This window comes from Leptodactylus fuscus, chromosome 5 (assembly GCF_031893055.1).
Source record: "Leptodactylus fuscus isolate aLepFus1 chromosome 5, aLepFus1.hap2, whole genome shotgun sequence".
Lineage (NCBI taxonomy): Eukaryota > Metazoa > Chordata > Amphibia > Anura > Leptodactylidae > Leptodactylus > Leptodactylus fuscus.
This window is the reverse complement of record NC_134269.1, coordinates 95,255,867-95,273,903: the sequence shown is the minus strand read 5'-3', so window position 1 is coordinate 95,273,903 and position 18,037 is coordinate 95,255,867. Positions and strand designations below refer to the sequence as shown.

Sequence of the window (18,037 nt, the reverse complement as noted above, 5' to 3'; positions counted from 1 at the left end):
ACTGTCATTCCAACTAAATCCTCGGCTCCTGTGCAGAGGGGGCACTGACATCAACTGCAAACACAACTCATAGCTTATCTGTAATGATTTTATTAGTTCCATTACATTATGGCTTATCAATAGCTCCTATAACAGTAATCACTTCTGACTCTCATTCTCAGGTCACCTCTCAGATATCAGCGTCTTCTGCATGTAATCTACTCCTTCTATGGTAAAACACACCCCTTGATCCTTGATCTTATTTTCATAATTATTGTCGATAAACGCCCAGATAAAGATTGTTGAATACTGTCTATATTGCAAAGCTGTGCTGTAACCATTAACATTAATCCATTAGGATAGTATAATTTTATCTTAACACACTCACTGTGGAGTTTTACGTCATCAGTAAATATGGGTAGGTCATAAAATATATTACATTTTATTAAATGTATTAAAGGTGTCAGCTCATAGCATGGCTGATTTAATAAATAATTGTATTCCCTATAAATTAATATGTGCCATTTCTCTGTTATTCCTCTTGGATATGTAGGAACAGGGGCATAACCAGCAAAGACTGGGCTCCATAGCAAACTTTTGACTTGGACTACCCCCCTATGGCATAGTGTCCCCTCTCCTGGCCCCCACACAGCATAACACCCTATTTACACACACTATAATGACCCAAAGCGGCCTCCAAACAGTATAGTGTCCCGTGAATAAAATTGTGACAATGAACAATCTTTAATGAACAATCTTTAAGCAGTATCAGTTTCCTTCCCCCCCCCCCCGCATGTTCCTCATTGCAGATTCTCATTCTTTGATCCAGTAACAGAAGACATAGCCTTTCTTCCTCTTGCCCTACTACTTGCACAAGCAACCTCATATGAGTCAACAATGTGGTGCTGTAGCCAAAAAGGCTAACAAAATTCTGGGATGTATTGTGACGAGTATTGAATCTAGATCAAGGAACGTAATTATGCCACTGTACTCTGCCCTGGTTAGACCCCACCTGGAGTACTGTGTACAGCAGTGGTGCACAATAGGTCGATCGCAATCTACCGGTCGATCGCAAAGGAAGTATGAGCTGATTGCGTGACATTTTTTATTTATTTACTTTTTTTTGTTTGAACCAGCGCAGGAGAGCTACCGCTCTCCTTGTGCTGGTTCAGATGTCTACGTTTCAGCATAAATGGCATCATCACACCGCCTACGCTGATACGTAGACCTCTGCCAGCAGAAAAGGATGTGGCGGCAGCGGGAGCAGCAGCAGCATCGAGGTTGGTAAGTATGAGAACTTTATGTTTGTTTGTTTTATAATAGGCCGCTACCTGCTGAAGTATTCCCAGCAGGTAGTGGCCTATTTACCAACCTCCCCAGACCTGTTTACTGCTGCCCCCGCTTCCCCTTGTACTACAGGCCACGGCAGGCGGTAGTGAATAGGCCCGGGCTAGGCCGCGATCCCACTACCGCTATTATTATATTCGGGGGTCTTTTCAGACCCCCGAGTATAATAATCGGAGCCCCAGGGGAGGTGAGAGAACATAATAAACAATGGTACTTACCTCTCCGGGATCCAATGTCAATCTGACAATGCTGCGGCCTAGGCCCCGCCCATAAGAAGTGGGTAGTAGATCTTTTGACTTGGTCATGTTATAAGTAGCTCGCATGCTGAAAAAGTGTGAGCACCCCTGCTGTACAGTTTTGGGCACCTCAGTTCAAGAAGGACATTGATATATTGGAGCAGGTCCAGAGAAGAGCGATTAAGATGGTGGAAGGTCTGCAAACCATGTCCTATGAGCAGCAGTTAAGAGAACTGGAATTGTTTAGCTTACAAAAGAGAAGGTTGAGAGAGGATTTAATGGCTGTTTATAAATATTTGAAAGGTAGTCACAGTGCAGAGGGATCTACCCTATTTTCATTATTACAGGGAAGTACAAGGAGTAATGGGATGAAATCAATAGGAAGGATATTTAGATTAGATATTAGGAAAAAAAAAATTACATTGAGGGTGGTGAGAGAGTGGGATAGGCTGCTACGAGAGGTGGTGAGCTCTCCATCAATGGAAACCTTCAAGCGGATGCTGGATAAGTATTTAACTGGGACTATTTAGGGGGTTGGACTCGATGGCCCTTGTGGTCCCTTCCAACTCAGAAAGAAGAAGAAGAAGATCCCATCCCACCTCCTCCAGACTCTGTTCGATTCTATTACAACTCACCTTACTAAAATTTTTAACCTCTCTCTCTTCTGAAATCTTTCCCGTCTACTTCAAACATGTTGACATAACCCCACTATTGGGCGCTCTAACTATGTCATTGTTCGGTCGCATCAATGTGCTAAAAATGGATATTGTTCCACAGCTACTCTATGCTTACTCTTCAGGACTTTTTCTCTCGCGTTCAATCATTATTTTGGAATTTGGTGTGGGCTTCAGCACGTAGCAGGCTCCAGTTCCAGATGTGATGCGTCGTAAGAACGAGGGGGGCTTAGATCTTCTGGACCCTAGATTCTACTAATGACCTGCGGTGTTACTGTGCCTCTTTGACTGGTGCTATCACTGCGCAGGTAATCAATGGGTCTTGACTGAAACAGGAATGCTATCAGCCCACCTTCCCTCTCACAACCGCCAAGGTGGCTATCCCCAGGCATTGGTGTAGCACTGCCGCGCCAACCGTGGTAGAATTTGTACAGGAGCTTCTCCTCATCTGGAGAATGTAGGCCCAAGTAGCGGAGGACTCTCCGAATTCCTCCAAATTTGAGGCCCTCTGGCAGCAATGGGTGGAGTTCCAGGATTCCTCTGAGGTTTCTGTACTCTTTTCTTGATTCAGAATTTCCCCTGCTCCTTTGCTTCCCCATATGGAAGTCTGCTATGTTTGGTACTTTCCCCTTACCACCCCCTGTGTGTTCTCCCCCGTTTGTTGTTGCTAGTGTCTTGTTCTCACATCATACCAAGTTAATTTTACCCCTGACTTATTCTGTTTTTTTTTTTTACTTCCTCATACCTTTAGCATTACCTATATCTGTTTCACCAGTGTATTCAGTTCTTGTTACTGTTCTTTATGAAGGCCATTCGCCTTAGTTCATGTCCTTGGTCTGCATATCTCTTTTTCATCTCTTGTTAGACTAAAAAACATTTTCACTAAACATTAATTAAACATAACCCCGCTACTGCAAAAAACCTCCAATCCATCCTGTGGTGCTAACTACTATAAATACATGTGAACAGGAAAGAAGGGGTGGAAGGGAAACACAGCCCACTTGCAAAAAAACAATGTCCATAAAAAAGATGTAGAAAAAACTCACATCCCTTGTTGTAGATCCAGGTGCATGGACTTGAAAAATTCCAATGGCCTGGAACGTGTCCACATAGGAAAAAATTTTTGAAGATGAAGTCCAGCAACTTCGTATCTTAAAATCCAACTTTTATTTAATCGATAATAAAAATCAATGGGTTTTCAGACAACTATAGTAATTCCATATTTGTGAAAAGAAAAGCATTCTGGCTGACGCGTTTCGGAAGCCTACGACTAAGGAAGGTTGCTTCTGAAACGCGTCAGCCAGAATGCTTTTCTTTTCACAAATATGGAATTACTAATTACTATAGTTGTCTGAAAATCCGTTGATTTTTATTATCAATTAAATAAAAGTTGGATTTTAAGATACGAAGTTGCTGGACTTCATCTTCAAAATGTTTTCCCTGTGCTAACTACTAACCTGCCTCCAACCTCCCCTTCATCTCTAAACACATGGAATTCTTGATCTAGTCCCACCTAATGCACTCTTCTCTCTGCTCTCTTCTGGACCCCTTACAAAAATGTCCATGTTTTTGAAAATCTCAGCATGTCAATTATACCTGCAGAAACACTGGTGATTTCTCTATAGGTACAATAAGGGCATAAAGTCCACAGAGGAAAACTCTGAGAAAACGCTATGAAAATTACGTGTATATAGAAGAGATGAAATTAGCACGTACTGTCAGACAAAATAGATTATTGCCTGCAATGAAAGGGTTAACTGACTAGAGCAAACTCACTCACTGAACCTGTCCTATGCCTATCTATTCAATTCTATTCTAGCACTGCACGAATACTCTGCCTGTCTATAATAATTGCTTGATTTTCTAAGTACTCCTATAACAATGCTCAGTTTTCTGAAGTGCTGCCTATAGACTAGCTAATAAAATAGCTATGATGCAGTGAGATATAATACGATGTTTGTGTATTTCCACCATGAAACCAACTAAAGGCTGATCACAAGTGCACAATGTTATATACTCCTATATGAGCATCTACCACTCTCTATTGATGAGTGATGTGTAAGTCACTGTACACATGACATTGTCTGCTCTGTATTTCCTGATCTAACATTTTCTCATGCGTAACCGTTTTTGTTAGTCCGAAGCAAATCGCCTTTTGTTTGGTTTCATTAAAAAACAGAACATTTGGAATATTTGGGACGAACCTGGCTCGTTACGAAACAATTCGCCTATCTCTAATTGGGACACATTTCAAGCATGCGGTTTGAAAGTGATCGCCCATTTATCTTGTAAGATTTTCTCCAGGCTGTTCAAGTTAGATTAGATCATAGATGACATTTGTCAACATCAGTTTCAAATAGCGCCAAAGATCAGCGGAATCAGTTGGAATTTTCTCTCTAGCCGCCACCATTCCCGAGAAATCAGTTTTGGTGCCTGTTATGCTATTTAGGCTCTGTACTGTCAGGTGGGCAGTGTCAGGCAGGAGCAGACAAAGGGTGTGATTCTGATCTCTGACACTGGCTGCCTCTGATTGGAGCTCTGAATCACGACCCCCTGCCTGACACTGCCCTTCTGACATTACAGAGCTTAAATAGCACATCAGGCACTAAAACTAACTGTGCTTGTAGCTCAGGAATGGTGTGGGCTAGAGAGAAAATATCAACTGCTCTGGAATCAATGAATCAGTGCTAAGAACTAGAATTGGTGGGGGTGGTGAATGATCGTCTTTAAGCAGGCACCATAACTTCTGAGTCTTTGGGATTCTTCAGCAATACCGATGATCAGAGACATATCTTACCTCGGGCATTTCTATCCTTCAGATGCCATGACTTGCTGTCACTTTGAACATACTAACTTGCAATAAAAATACTAAACATTCTATAAGTGAGTTGCAATCCAGATAATATATTTTATTGCTGAGTTTCTGCACTGTAAACATTATCATCCTCCTAAGATCATACTTTTATTTACTTTGCATGATAGAAAATGCACATAGATAGCTATATCACATAACAGGTCAAAAACTATGCAAGATATGTACCATACAGAAATCTATGCCCTTGTACTAAAGTGTTTACATAAAGATAAACCAGACTACAAATGAACTTTAAACATAACAGTCCTGTCATTCCAAGACAAGAGATCGCCTACTTCATCTTAATGAATTAATACTTACATATTCTAACGAACAAAGGGCAAACTTAATTTAAACACTTTCCTGTAAAGGAAAAAACATGACTATTGTAAGATCACATTGCATACTAGCTATTCTTCGGTCACTAGCTTTTATGGGTTGATGACCATGTGTGTCCTATATGTGACACAAAAGCATGTTTGCTTTGAAGCCTCTTTATACTGTGGAAGAAAAGGCTCAGTGGTAGCAGCAGCGGACCCAGGCAGTCTGGGACCGACACAAAAATTCAGGTGCAAAAAGGTTTTACCCTGTACGTTTATTTTGCAAAAAAACGAACAAACTACAAAACGATAACAGAAATCCTGCTCAACTGAGCTACTAACTATACAGAAAAAAATCCTAACTGTACACGTGGCTTGCTTCAGCCACACAGTCAACACAGAGCACAGTAATGGCCACAGTTCAGACTGGACTCTCACCAGTTCGCAGTGTCTTAGGACAGAACCGGATATGAGAATACATTTTGCGATTATGTAATTTAGAAGGTAGGCATTGGAGGGGTTTTTAATTAGTGTAGAAAATGCATTTTATCCCTGACAACTCCTTTAAAGAGAATCTTTCATTTCCGGATTTATATACTGCTAGAAAGCCAACCATGCACTGAATTCAGCTCATGGTCGGCCTTCACGTTATGAGCCCAGGTACTGGAGATATTGGTGCTGTTAGTTTTGGCACCAATCTCTGCCAACGTCAGAAGGGTGTTCCTGACAGTCTAGCTATGCTGTGAGAAACACTCCTCCTTGACACTACTCGTCCATAGACTGGGGGAGTGGCGATCCTCACAGCTCTGCGTCATCACTGAGCAGTAAGGAACACCCCCTCTGACAGTAAAAGGCTATGGACGATAGTGAATTCAGCGCATTGTCTGCTTTCAAACAGTATATAAAACTGCATGTGCAGGATGACATGAAAGGTTCTCTTTAGGCTGAGGCTGCACATTGCGGAAATGTTTTTACCTAAAGTCAGGTGTAGGTTGCACAAAAGGTAGAGATATAAGTACTTCCTATATATGTCTCATTCCTTTTGTATCCACTCCTAGGTTTGGCTAAAAAAAAAAAAGCAGCAAAGTCTGCAACAAAAGAAGCTGTGTTTCCGTAAAGTGGGGCCTTAGCCTTAAAGGGGTTGTCCCATCACAAGGATCCTATCTATACTGTTTGTTAATGTGAATGTAAGACTTTTCCTAAATACACTGCTTCAGCAAAACTGCTTTGTTTGTCCACTATCTTACTTTATTCATTTTTTTGGGACACATCCCTTGACTTATCTGGCCATAAGTCAAGTGATGTATCAGCCTGCTTTCAGGGGGGGAGGGAGGAGGGGCTATGTGCACGGGAGCGAGCCTGGAGGGTGGGGTGGGGTAGTTTACCCTTTGGGGGGAAGGGGCCGCCAATACAGACCCGGCATCCGCTGTAATAGAGAGGTGGATGCCGGGGACAGTTAGATGCCAGCAACATCGCTATGCTTCTGCCCTGCATGAAGCCAGCAGCGGCAGGAGCGATGCTGCTATTCCGGGGGGGCGGAGGAGCGGAATAACAGCATCGCTTCTGCCGCTGCTGGCTTCATGCAGGGCAGAAGCATAGCGATGTTGCTGGCATCTGTGCCGGCGTCTACACTCCCCAGCATCCGCCTCTCTATTACAGCGGATGCCGGGTCACATATTCACATATGCATAAGCCAAACGGCGAGATGCAGCTGGCCCTGCGTGCACGCTCATAGACCAGTCTAGCCTTCACAATGCGAATACAGACCAGGCACCCGCTGTAATAGAGAGAGGCGGATGTTGGGTCTGTATTCGCATTGTGAAGGCTAGACTGGTTTATGAGCGTGCACGCAGGGCCAGCGGCATCTCGCCGCTTGGCTTTGCATATGTGACCCCGCCCACCAATATCACAACAAAGCCGGAAGACAGAAGATTTTGCAACAACGAAGACTGGTGAGTATGCAACGTGGGAATACCCCTTTAAGCGGTCTCTTGTTGTTCACCCAATATACAGTCAAACCTGGGCTATTGTGAAAAAAATAAACTCTTGTATTTTTTCTACTCTTCTCACAAAATACACTGTGTGACAGAATGTTGTCAATCTAAAAAAAAATATTCAAATCATTACTTGAACTTTTTTTCTGCTGTGCACATACAGTATTGCATCCTCCCCTAATCTAAAAAAAATTCCGTTATTTGAGCATTTTTTTGTGTGGATTTAGTTCACCAAATATACAGTCCAGCTGCGCAAATCTGAAAAAAAAAACCCCTGTTATTAAAGCAGGTTTTTTTTGTTGTCTGACAAAAAAAATCTGAAACTCATAACGATATATTAATAATTAATTTTATTTATATCGTGCCAACATATTCCACAGCACTTTAGAAATCTTAGGGTTAAAGTAAAGACAAAATGAGACATTGCAGAATAATAAATTAATCCATACAATAAGAATGAGGTAGAGGGAGTGACACAAGAGGTAGCAAGGGCGGAATAGGAGGTATCATTGCTTATACAGTGGACTATTCATTTTTATGATAAAAATTATTTTAGTTAGAAAAATAAAGCAGCCACCATAGTCATAAACACCCGGCATCCGGCGTACTAGTACTGCGGATGTCGGGAAGGGGTTACTAATGCTCCTGCTTTCCCTAATGACCCCTTATGGTTATTGACCCTTAATATTTTTAAGGCTTCCCCCACCCCAACAAAAAAACAAACAAAACTATACTCACCTGTCTAAGATTCCCTTGCTCCACTGCCAACTCTTCTTGCTGTATCCTGCAACCTACAAGATGTCATCCCCACAGGACATCTATGTCCCAGCTCAGGCGGCGCTATGCACCAACGTCACTACACCCGCCTGCGCCAGGATGCTGACGTCTTAATTGTAGCTAGGGAGCTTGTAAACTTTTTTGCACCAAGGATGAATTTCAGTGACAATTTTTCTGCGGCCCAGTGGGGAAGTGGTGCTGGTTGGGGTGGGATTTGGGTTGCAGGGCCACCCCTATGTAATAGTGCCTTCCTCCACGGATATAGGCCTTGTCACATAAGTAATGCTATTACCTGTGGGGAGGGTACTATTACTGTAATAGTGCTGTAATAGCACACCCCCAACAGGTAATAGTTCTGTCCCCCACAAAAGTAATGCCGTTACTTATGGGAAGCGCAATTACAGTAATAGTGGCCTAATAGTGCTCTCCACAGATTATAGTCCCCTTCCCCCACATACCATTCCATATTCTGTTGCCTTGTATAGTTGTAATGTACTTACAGAGCAGTGACGGGGCCTACTTTTGGACACAACTTGTGCACATCTTCTATTTTCTTCCCACTGGAAATATAGAATAGGTTTCAAGGATCCAGGCGGGATTTTATTTTGCGCACAGCCTATGCACATCTTCTACTTTCCTCCTGGAATCTTGACCCCCTATTCTATGGTACCATTGGCAAGAAAACAGAAGATACGCACAGGTCGTATGCAGGAGAAACTCCTCACCCCATCACTGCTCTGTATGTACAGGTTATAGTATGGCAGAACAGGAAGCTAATAGCTCCTTGATCTATCATGTATTCCAACTGCATCGATGTCCTGTAGATGCTGATACAGTTGAAGTTTTTGTGTGCACTTGCACCGCTATTTACGCCTCTAGTGCTGCTCCACTGATTCAAGGACAGTTGGAATTTTTCCCTAGCCCCCCAATGTTCCCAAGCAATCAATGCAGTTCGTTTTGGTGCCTGACATGCTATTTAGACTTTGTATTGTCAGAAGAGCGTTGTCAGACAGGAGCAAGGAAGAGATGTGATTCTGAGCTCTGATAATGGCTGCCTGATTGAAGCTCTGAATCACACCCCCTGCCTGACACTGCCCTTCTGACATTACAGACCTTAAATAACATATTAGGCAATAAAAATACCTGTGCCTGTTGCTCGGAATGATAGGGTCTAGAATGGAATCAGTGAAGTGGTGCCTATTAAGGGATGTTACAGAGGACCTTTTGTGTCTTCATGAAAGTGCAATTTTATATACCACTAGAAAGCAAACAGTGCACTGAATTCAGCGCTCTGTTGGCTTTCCCGGTATGCTCCCGAGTGCTGGAGATATTGGTGCCGTTAGTTTCGGCACCATCTCCCCACTGTCAGAAGGGCGTTCCTATTAGCTCAGCATCACGCTGGGCTAAAATGAACGCACTACCCCCTGACAGTACTCGTCCATAAACTTGTGCTGGGGGAGGGGCGGTCCTCCCTGCTCAGCCTCATTGCTGGGCAGTAATGAAGGCCCCTTCTGATAGTACAAGGCTATGTTAAGAGTACTGTCAGAGGGGGTGTTCCTTACTACAGCCCAGCGATGATGCTGAATTATGAGGAACACCCTTCTGACAGTGGGGAGATGTCAGTGCCAATACAGGTCGAGGCACATATCGGAAAGCCAACATTGCACTGAATTCAGCGCACTGTCAGCTTTCTAGCAGTATATAAAACCCCATTTTCATGAGGACACGAAAGGTCCTCTTTTAGTACTGGAGTTGGTAGAGGTGGTGAGAGGTCCTCTTTAATGTTTCCATGGTAAGAAAAGGGTGCATTCTGGATATGTTTTTTGAGGTGCAAATGACATAAAGTGTGTGGAAATGGGGGGCGGGGTAAAGCAAAGGTCTGTGTTGAACATAACCACAAAGCTGAAGACATGCTGCGTCTCAGTTAAGGTACGACTGCAAACTGCAGAAGGTGTGAGGAAGAAGCCCTGTATATTGTCAGTATATAACACCAGAATGCAGTGATATTCTGACGGGGTCTTAATGTCTCATTTCTTCCAACCACATGAACCTATAAAGAAACAAACAAAGCAGTGAAACATTGGTTGACTTTATGAGTAAAAAAAAATAAAATTAAAAACCAGAGGAGGGTTCAGAATTCATGTGATATCTGAGGCACAAGCCCCATGAAGAACACTGAACCCTGCCCCTCTATATTCTGCATATTCCCCTCATGCAGTGTTTTTTTCCACATAGTACATGGTTGTACAGCGACTGCCCCCGTTTTTTTAAAACAAAAACCTGCAGCCCCATTTCCCCTCTATGCTTACACACAGCTTGCATCCCAATTTCCCCTGACACAGCCTGAAACACTATTTCCTACTCTGTCACATAGCCTGCACCCCCCTTTCTCACACACCCTCTACCCCCACTTTGCACACAGACAGCATTTAACCATTTGTCATACAGGTTGCACCCCCATTTTCTCTCTCATACATAGCTTGCACATGTATTTCCCCTCTTTACCACACAGCCTACACCTCCATGTTACTTCTGTCTCTCAAAGCATTGACCACATGTCCCTCTCTTTCTCATGCAGCCTGTATCTCCATGCCCCACTCTTTCTTTCCCCCTTTCTCAAACAGCATGCACCACCATAGTCCCCAGCCTAAACCCCCAATTCCCCCCTTTATAACACAGAATGCAGCCTGCATCTCCATGTTCCCTCTTTCTCACACAGTCTGTCAATCCACGTCCCGTCTATCTCTTACAGCCTGCATTGCATTTCCCCATTTCTCACGCAGCGTGAACTCCCCATGTCTCTTTTCTCACACAACTTGCACTCCCATTTATTCTACAGCCTGTACCCACAGTCCCCCCTTATTTCTTGCACAGCTGATGATGACGCTAGGTTCACACCTGTGTTCTGGTCTCCATTCTGTGGTTTCCGTCTTCTGCATGCAAGAAGACGGAAACCACAGACTGGGTCCGGCGTGAGCGGCGGTGAGTGTTTTATGCTCTCCGCTGCGAAACCGGATTTTTTAATCCGGACACATAGTACTGCATGTCCGACTCTGTGTCCGGATTAAAAAACCCGGTTTCACAGTGGAGAGCATAAAACACTCACCGCCGGACATCTTTCAAACCCATTCAAATGAATGGGTGAGAAAGACTCCTGCAGGTTTCCGTATCCTGCTCTGTTTTATGCAGGCAACGGAAACCTGCAGAAACGGACACCTGGGCACAGATGTGAACGAGCCCTTACACTACTATGTCCCCCTTTTCGCAAAAAAAACCTAGTCATTGAATTTCTATGAAAATAAATGTGTCACAAACTATGCATTAATTCTTCAATATTGATAACTGTATAATACATTTATATATTGCTGACATATAGTGCAGCACTTTATAGGGCTCATGTACATCCAAAAATGGGGCATTACCGAGTAATAAATCAATTCACACAGAAGGAGTGAGGGGCCTGCTCACAAGAGCTCACAATCTATGTAAGAGAACTTAATAGAATTCATTGTATTTAGTAGAGTCAGTAACTTTCCACTCTTTCTTATGCAGTTCGCGCACCCCCATGTCTCCCCCCTCTGTTTTTGAGACCCAAAAACATGTCTCACTTTTCTATTTCTGACAGGCAGCCCGCACACCCCCCATTATTTCTGAGACCCTGCCCGTACACCCCCATGTCTCCCCTCTATCTCCCAGTCTGCACCCCTATTTATTACACAGCCTGTAATATCCCTATTTACCACCTGTTTCTCACACACAGCCTGCACCTCCTAATTCTCCACTCCTATGTCCCCCCTCCTCACTTTGCATGTGCCCTCCATGTTCCCCCTTTATCACTCAGCATGTGCCCTCCATGTCCCCCTCTATGTGCCTTAGCATGTGCCCTCCATGCCCCCCTCCTTATTACCTTCCCGGGCTCCAGCACTGTCAGTTCACGGCAGTTTTCTGTTCAGTCCCACACAGCTCTGTAGAATCCAGCACTGCCCCGCCCCCACAGCGATCACATGAGCATGACGTCATTAGCAGTCTTGTACAAGACAACTAGTGGCAGCTGCTGGAGTCATGAGTCCAAGTAGCTCGCCGTGATCGTATAGTGGTTAGTACTCTGCGTTGTGGCCGCAGCAACCTCGGTTCGAATCCGAGTCACGGCATTGTGTAATAGCAATGGCACGGCAAGTGGGCTCAGAATTTTTTTTTATATTTATTTCAGTTAATGGGTTTAGTTTGCGGCTTAGGTTTTAGTTATACATATATGTATATATACGTTATATATATATATATATATATGTTATGTTTTATATATATATATATATATATATATATATATATATATATATATATATATATATATATATATATGTAGTTTTGCATTTCTTAACATTTCTTATCACGGCGAGCTACTCGGGCTGTTATGCCCAACCCCTTGCTTATGCTGGAGTATTTTATGGCATGTCATGATGAACATGGTTAGAACATTATTATTATATTAGTAATACATTTAGGTATTGTGCACTTTTTGTGTATATTGTGAGTATTTGTAATTTTACATGAATAGCTTTTGGTACATTGAGTAGCTGCTATGAATACACGTATAGAGTCACAGCAATAGGGGCGGTAACATCTGCCAGCGCAACCTAACTCTGTACACTTGTAAGTGATGACGTCATATTCCCTCTGTGTGAAAACCAGTTTTGCAAGGGGTTGGGCATAAGAGCCCGAGTAGCTCGCCGTGATCGTATAGTGGTTAGTACTCTGCGTTGTGGCCGCAGCAACCTCGGTTCGAATCCGAGTCACGGCATTGTGTAAAAGCAATGGCACGGCAAGTGGGCTCAGACTTTTTTATATTTAAATTCTACTTTAGTTTGTGATTTTTATCTGTAATAGTATTACTTTAACAGCAAATAGTACAATGTAGTTATATGGAGTGTGTACATATGGGAGTTCTATAAACATGATATAGTCATTACTTTACATTGTACTGTATGAGTTTGTTATCATGTAACACAACTACAGTTTCATCAGTGACCACAGTATATACAGTGCACTGAAGCATACAAATGTAGTACAAGTATGGGCAATTGTCTGTGACGTCACTATGCTAGCAAGGCCTAAATCAGTATGAGAAGGGCAGGAATGCAGAGCCTGAGTAGCTCGCCGTGATCGTATAGTGGTTAGTACTCTGCGTTGTGGCCGCAGCAACCTCGGTTCGAATCCGAGTCACGGCATTGTGTAATAGCAATGGCACGGCAAGTGGGCTCAGAATTTTTTTTTTTTATATTTTATTTCAGTTTATGGCTTTAGTTTTTATTTTCTTATGAGGAAAGGTTGAACAAAGACTATAATTTTTTATTTATTTATTTATGTATGTATTTATTTATGTATTTATTTTAAACAGTGTGAAAGAGAAAATTTAAGACTTTTAATGTGATACTTATCAGGATCTAATTCTCATTTAATCCTATCCTATCCTATCCTGCTAATATTATTATTATTATTATATTTTTATATATACATAAATATATCTATCTATCTATCTATAATATTTATATTATTATATTATATATTATTATATTATAATAAATAATAAATTATTATTATATAATAATAATAATAAATTATAAATCATACATTAAATTAATTATTAATTAAATTATTTTATTATAAATGAGAAAGTTTGGATGTTTGTTATTCAATCACGCAAAAACGGCTGAACGGATTTGGCTGAAATTTGCAACATACATAGATAGGAACCCCGATTAAAATATAGGCTACTTACGAATTTAAACACACTACGTTTGAGGACCTTTGATGACGTCATCACAGGCCCTTCAGCTGTCCCATAGGATCATGCTATGTGGTGGGCGGAGCTGCACGCTAATTTGGCGGCGGAGCTAAACAGGAGGGAGTCGGACAGTGTGAAAGCTGAAGAAAATGGAGTCTCATGGAAGATCAGGAGAGTACAGAACATACAGGATGTGTGCGGCTAAGAGAAGTATATCGGCTGTAGAGTTTCATTAAGTAGGACGGGGAATCTGTTGTTCTGCCTCGGATGGGGGAGGGGGGAGAACTGTTGCACCTTTCAGCAACATCCGTTCAGCCATGTCTAACACAGAAGCTGCTCAGACATTCTCACACAATTCAAGCCCTGTAATCCAAATTAGCAGATGTAGCAGAGCTGAGGGGGCACACTAGCAGTTTGTGTACGTAATACAGGGGCATGTGGTCTTTGGACTTTGTTGGGTGTAAACTGTGTCAAATTTCAGCAGCAGCCATTCAGCCGTGTCTAACACAGACGCTGCTAGGACACTCAAACAAGACAACCCCTGTGATCCAAATTGCCCGATGTAGCAGAGCTGACACAGCGAGGTAGCACAGCGAGGTAGCACAGCTTGCTCTGCTCTCCATATGGATGTGCATACAGTTGGGGCTGCTGCGCATATGCACAGATGTAGCGGAGCCGACACACGGACGCAGGTGGATCACCGCCAACCACATTTGGCTAATTATAAGCGGCTCATCTCCAACAACAACCCACAGACAAAGTTGCGGGCAGAAGCTAGTTTGTAATAAGATGTACTTTGATCCAACCTTTTTTTTTGGGGGGGGGGGCAGCTAAGGGTTAAATCATACTTGCCAACTGTACTGTTGCATCCAGGAGGCTCCCACCAAAAGTGAGGTCATGGTGATATTATACTTGATTTTGCGGGACAGTCTCAGATTACCGGCCGTGTCCCGCAGTAATGGTCAGCGGGAGGTATGTCTCGGATTCAACTCATTTGTGTCTGGAGAGGATGCAGATGAGTTGAATACAGTAGTGAAGAAGGAGCGGAAAGCTCCCGCCTCACAACTTTACTCCTCCTTATGTTTCGGCTCCAGGACCTGTAGGTGCGATGTGATGACGTCAATCACATCACGCCTGGAGATCCCTGAACAGTTGGAGAGAAGAAACAGAGCAGCAGGGGAACAAGGAGAGGGGAGTATCAGTGATTTTATTATGTTAAACTTTGGGGGGGGAACATTAGACTGGGGAGAGGGGGGGGCATTAAACTGGTGGCAGATGTAGGGGTATATTAAACTGATGGCAGAAGAAGGAGGACATCAAACTGGTGGCAGATGTACAGTGGCAATTAAACTGGGGGCAGATGAAGGGAGGATATTAAGCTGGGGCAGATGGGGGATATTAAGCTGGTGGCAGATTAAAGGGGGACATTAAATTGGTGGCAGATGAAGGGGGGGCATTATTCTGGTGGAAAATGGTAGAGGACATTAAGCCGGGGAGATTCTTCCAAAATAAGGTACTTTTTAACCCCTCAGAAGCCTTTCTTTCATTTTCTGTGATGTGTTGGCTCTGCTTCTGGTTTTCTGGTTATGGAAACTTCTAGCACTGTTTCCCTGCTCCTTATTCACAACTGCCAAACTTTGGGGGGACGGTCTTGAATTTCAGGTTCTGTAACTCTTGTCTTAAAGGGGTTGGCCACTTTCAGACCAATATTGACAAACAAATGTACAATAAAAAGATATACAATTTTCCAATATACTTTCTGTATCAATTCCTCATGGTTTCCTAGATCTCGGCTTGCTGTCATTCATTCTGTTACTTCTAGAGCAGGAACGTACGGCTCTCCAGCTGTTTCAAAACTACAACTCCCAGCATGCATACTTGCATTGCTGTTCTTGGAACTCCCATGGAAGTGAATGGAGCATGTTGGGAGTTGTAGTTTTGCAACAGCTGGAGAGCCAAAGGTTCCTTACCCCTGTTCTAGAGGATAAAACTCTGACCTTGGTCATGTGATGAGCACACAGGTGCCACTCGTTATAGTCACAGCACAATATTCAGACATCTGCCTGGTAACGAGCTGTGCACCTGTGTGCTCATCACATGACCATGGACCGTAAATCACATGACCATGGTCAGACTTTTATCCTCTAGAAGTAACAGAATGAATGACAGCAAGCAGACATCTAGAAAACCCTGAGGAATTGATACAGAAAGTATATTGGAAAATTGTATATTTTTTTATTGTACATTTGTTTGTCAATATTGGTCTGAAAGTGGCCAACCCCTTTAAGCGGTTGGATTCATGTTCTGACTTCAACTCTGTGTCTGGAGGACTTGAGTAAAATGATGAAGCAGGAAGCCATCAGCGCCTTGCTTCCCCATTCAGCCCTTGTCTATCTGCACTTAGCTTGGAAACAGGCAGGAAATAAGTAATAATGTCATTATATTGTGTTTGCTGCTCCCAAGCTGAGGGAGGGCATTATAGTGTGGAGGCTGCATTGAGAGGGCATAATATTGTGGGGAGCCACTAGGAGGGCCCTTTATGCTGTGTGGGGCTAGAAGGAGGATATTATATTGCATGGGGACGACAAGGGGACATTATAATTTGTAGGGGCCACAGGGGTGAATTCAATACTTTGTGAGAGCCATAAGGTAAAGGGGCTGGGTAGGGATTAGTTTGAGTTAGAAGCATGGCTTATAATATAGAAATTTGAAGTGGAGTGCTGCTTGTACCACAGATTTTGGCCCTGTTTCGTGAGTCAGGTGACTGCTGTGTTCAAACACTGGGCTCCACAGTCACCTGATGGTTATAGCTTATGTCACTGCTAAAAATTCCTGGAAAACCACTTTAGGCTAAGGGTGCTTTCACACGGAGGAAAATTGGTAAGGAATTTGGTGTGGAATTTCAGCCCTGAAAGAAAAGCCTCCCATTGACTTCAATGGGTGGCTTTTTTTTTTCAGCACTGAAATTCCACAGCAAATTCAGCGCCATTTTCCTTTGTGTGAATGCACCCTAAGTCGTCATTTAGTGAAATGCAGCAAAAAAAAAAAAAAACTAATTTTTTTACCCTAACTAAACCTATATGGGGAAAACAGACGCAATTCCGCAGGCTTAATTGACTTGCTGTGACTTACAAAAAAAGTGGATGTTTTTGAAAACACAGCTTTTTCTCAACAATTTTTTTCTGGAATGTGTGAATGGGATTAGCCAAAATCGTATTCATTTTGCAGGTAATGTACAACGTGATATTTTTTGCCACAGCATTTCCACAGAGGCCCCACTTTTTTTTGTTTTTCTTTGTTCTTTTAGTCAAAGCCAAGATTAGGAAGAAAAGCCAATAATGGAATGGAAAAATTGAAAATGGTAAAAACCGGGTATGAGAGCTCCCACCACCTTCCAGGTTGGTGTCCGGGGGTAGCTGCAACTGAGGGCTCCATCTTACAAGTGCCAGGGCGCCAGGGTTTTTTTTTAATTATTATTATTATTATTTGTCAATAAAGGAATGGGAAATATATAGGAAGTACTTATACTTCTGCCTTCTACTCAATCAAGTCCTGACTTTGGCACAGAAAAACCAAAACAGCTGACCTATATGCAAACGCAGTAGGTGTAATTCTGTGGCAAGAAATCTACAGAATGTTTTTTACGCCTTTATGTGAAACCCCTTTCACGTGCCTTGTATTGTGCAGTATACTACTGTACTATAAATGTACTGAAAATTTGTAAAACCTGTGCCACCACCATAGTTACTGTGATAGTGGGTTATGTTATATCCCTACTGTTTCTTGTGATAGCTGTGTTATGTCCATGTCTCTCTTGTGTTGCCTGTACTGATTTGTAGTGTCCCGTGTCTGCCACAATGGGGACTGAGCACAAAGGTGGGATTATAATCGAATCAGTTTTCTAAGACCTGAATGGTGTCTGATCCTTTTGTGAGGACCACTTTGTGGACATCCATTTTGTGCCAGGTCTGCTGGAGACGTTCCCTAAAGGGCTCACTTACTTCTCTGGTCCCAGGAACCTGACGGTCTAGTCACCCCCACTTTCACATATAAGAGAAGATGGGGTAGAGAGAT

The 18,037-nt window shown here is 42.8% G+C and overlaps 3 non-coding genes across 3 annotated transcripts; all 3 read left to right on the top strand.

Moving 5' to 3' along the window:
- The first annotated feature begins 12,260 nt into the window (after window positions 1–12,260).
- On the top strand, window positions 12,261–12,332 carry TRNAH-GUG (transfer RNA histidin (anticodon GUG)). The gene has a single exon. It is a non-coding gene; the product is annotated as a tRNA-His (tRNA).
- A 575-nt stretch (window positions 12,333–12,907) lies between these two features.
- On the top strand, window positions 12,908–12,979 carry TRNAH-GUG (transfer RNA histidin (anticodon GUG)). The gene has a single exon. It is a non-coding gene; the product is annotated as a tRNA-His (tRNA).
- A 355-nt stretch (window positions 12,980–13,334) lies between these two features.
- Window positions 13,335–13,406, top strand: TRNAH-GUG (transfer RNA histidin (anticodon GUG)). The gene has a single exon. It is a non-coding gene; the product is annotated as a tRNA-His (tRNA).
- The last annotated feature ends 4,631 nt before the right edge of the window (window positions 13,407–18,037 follow it).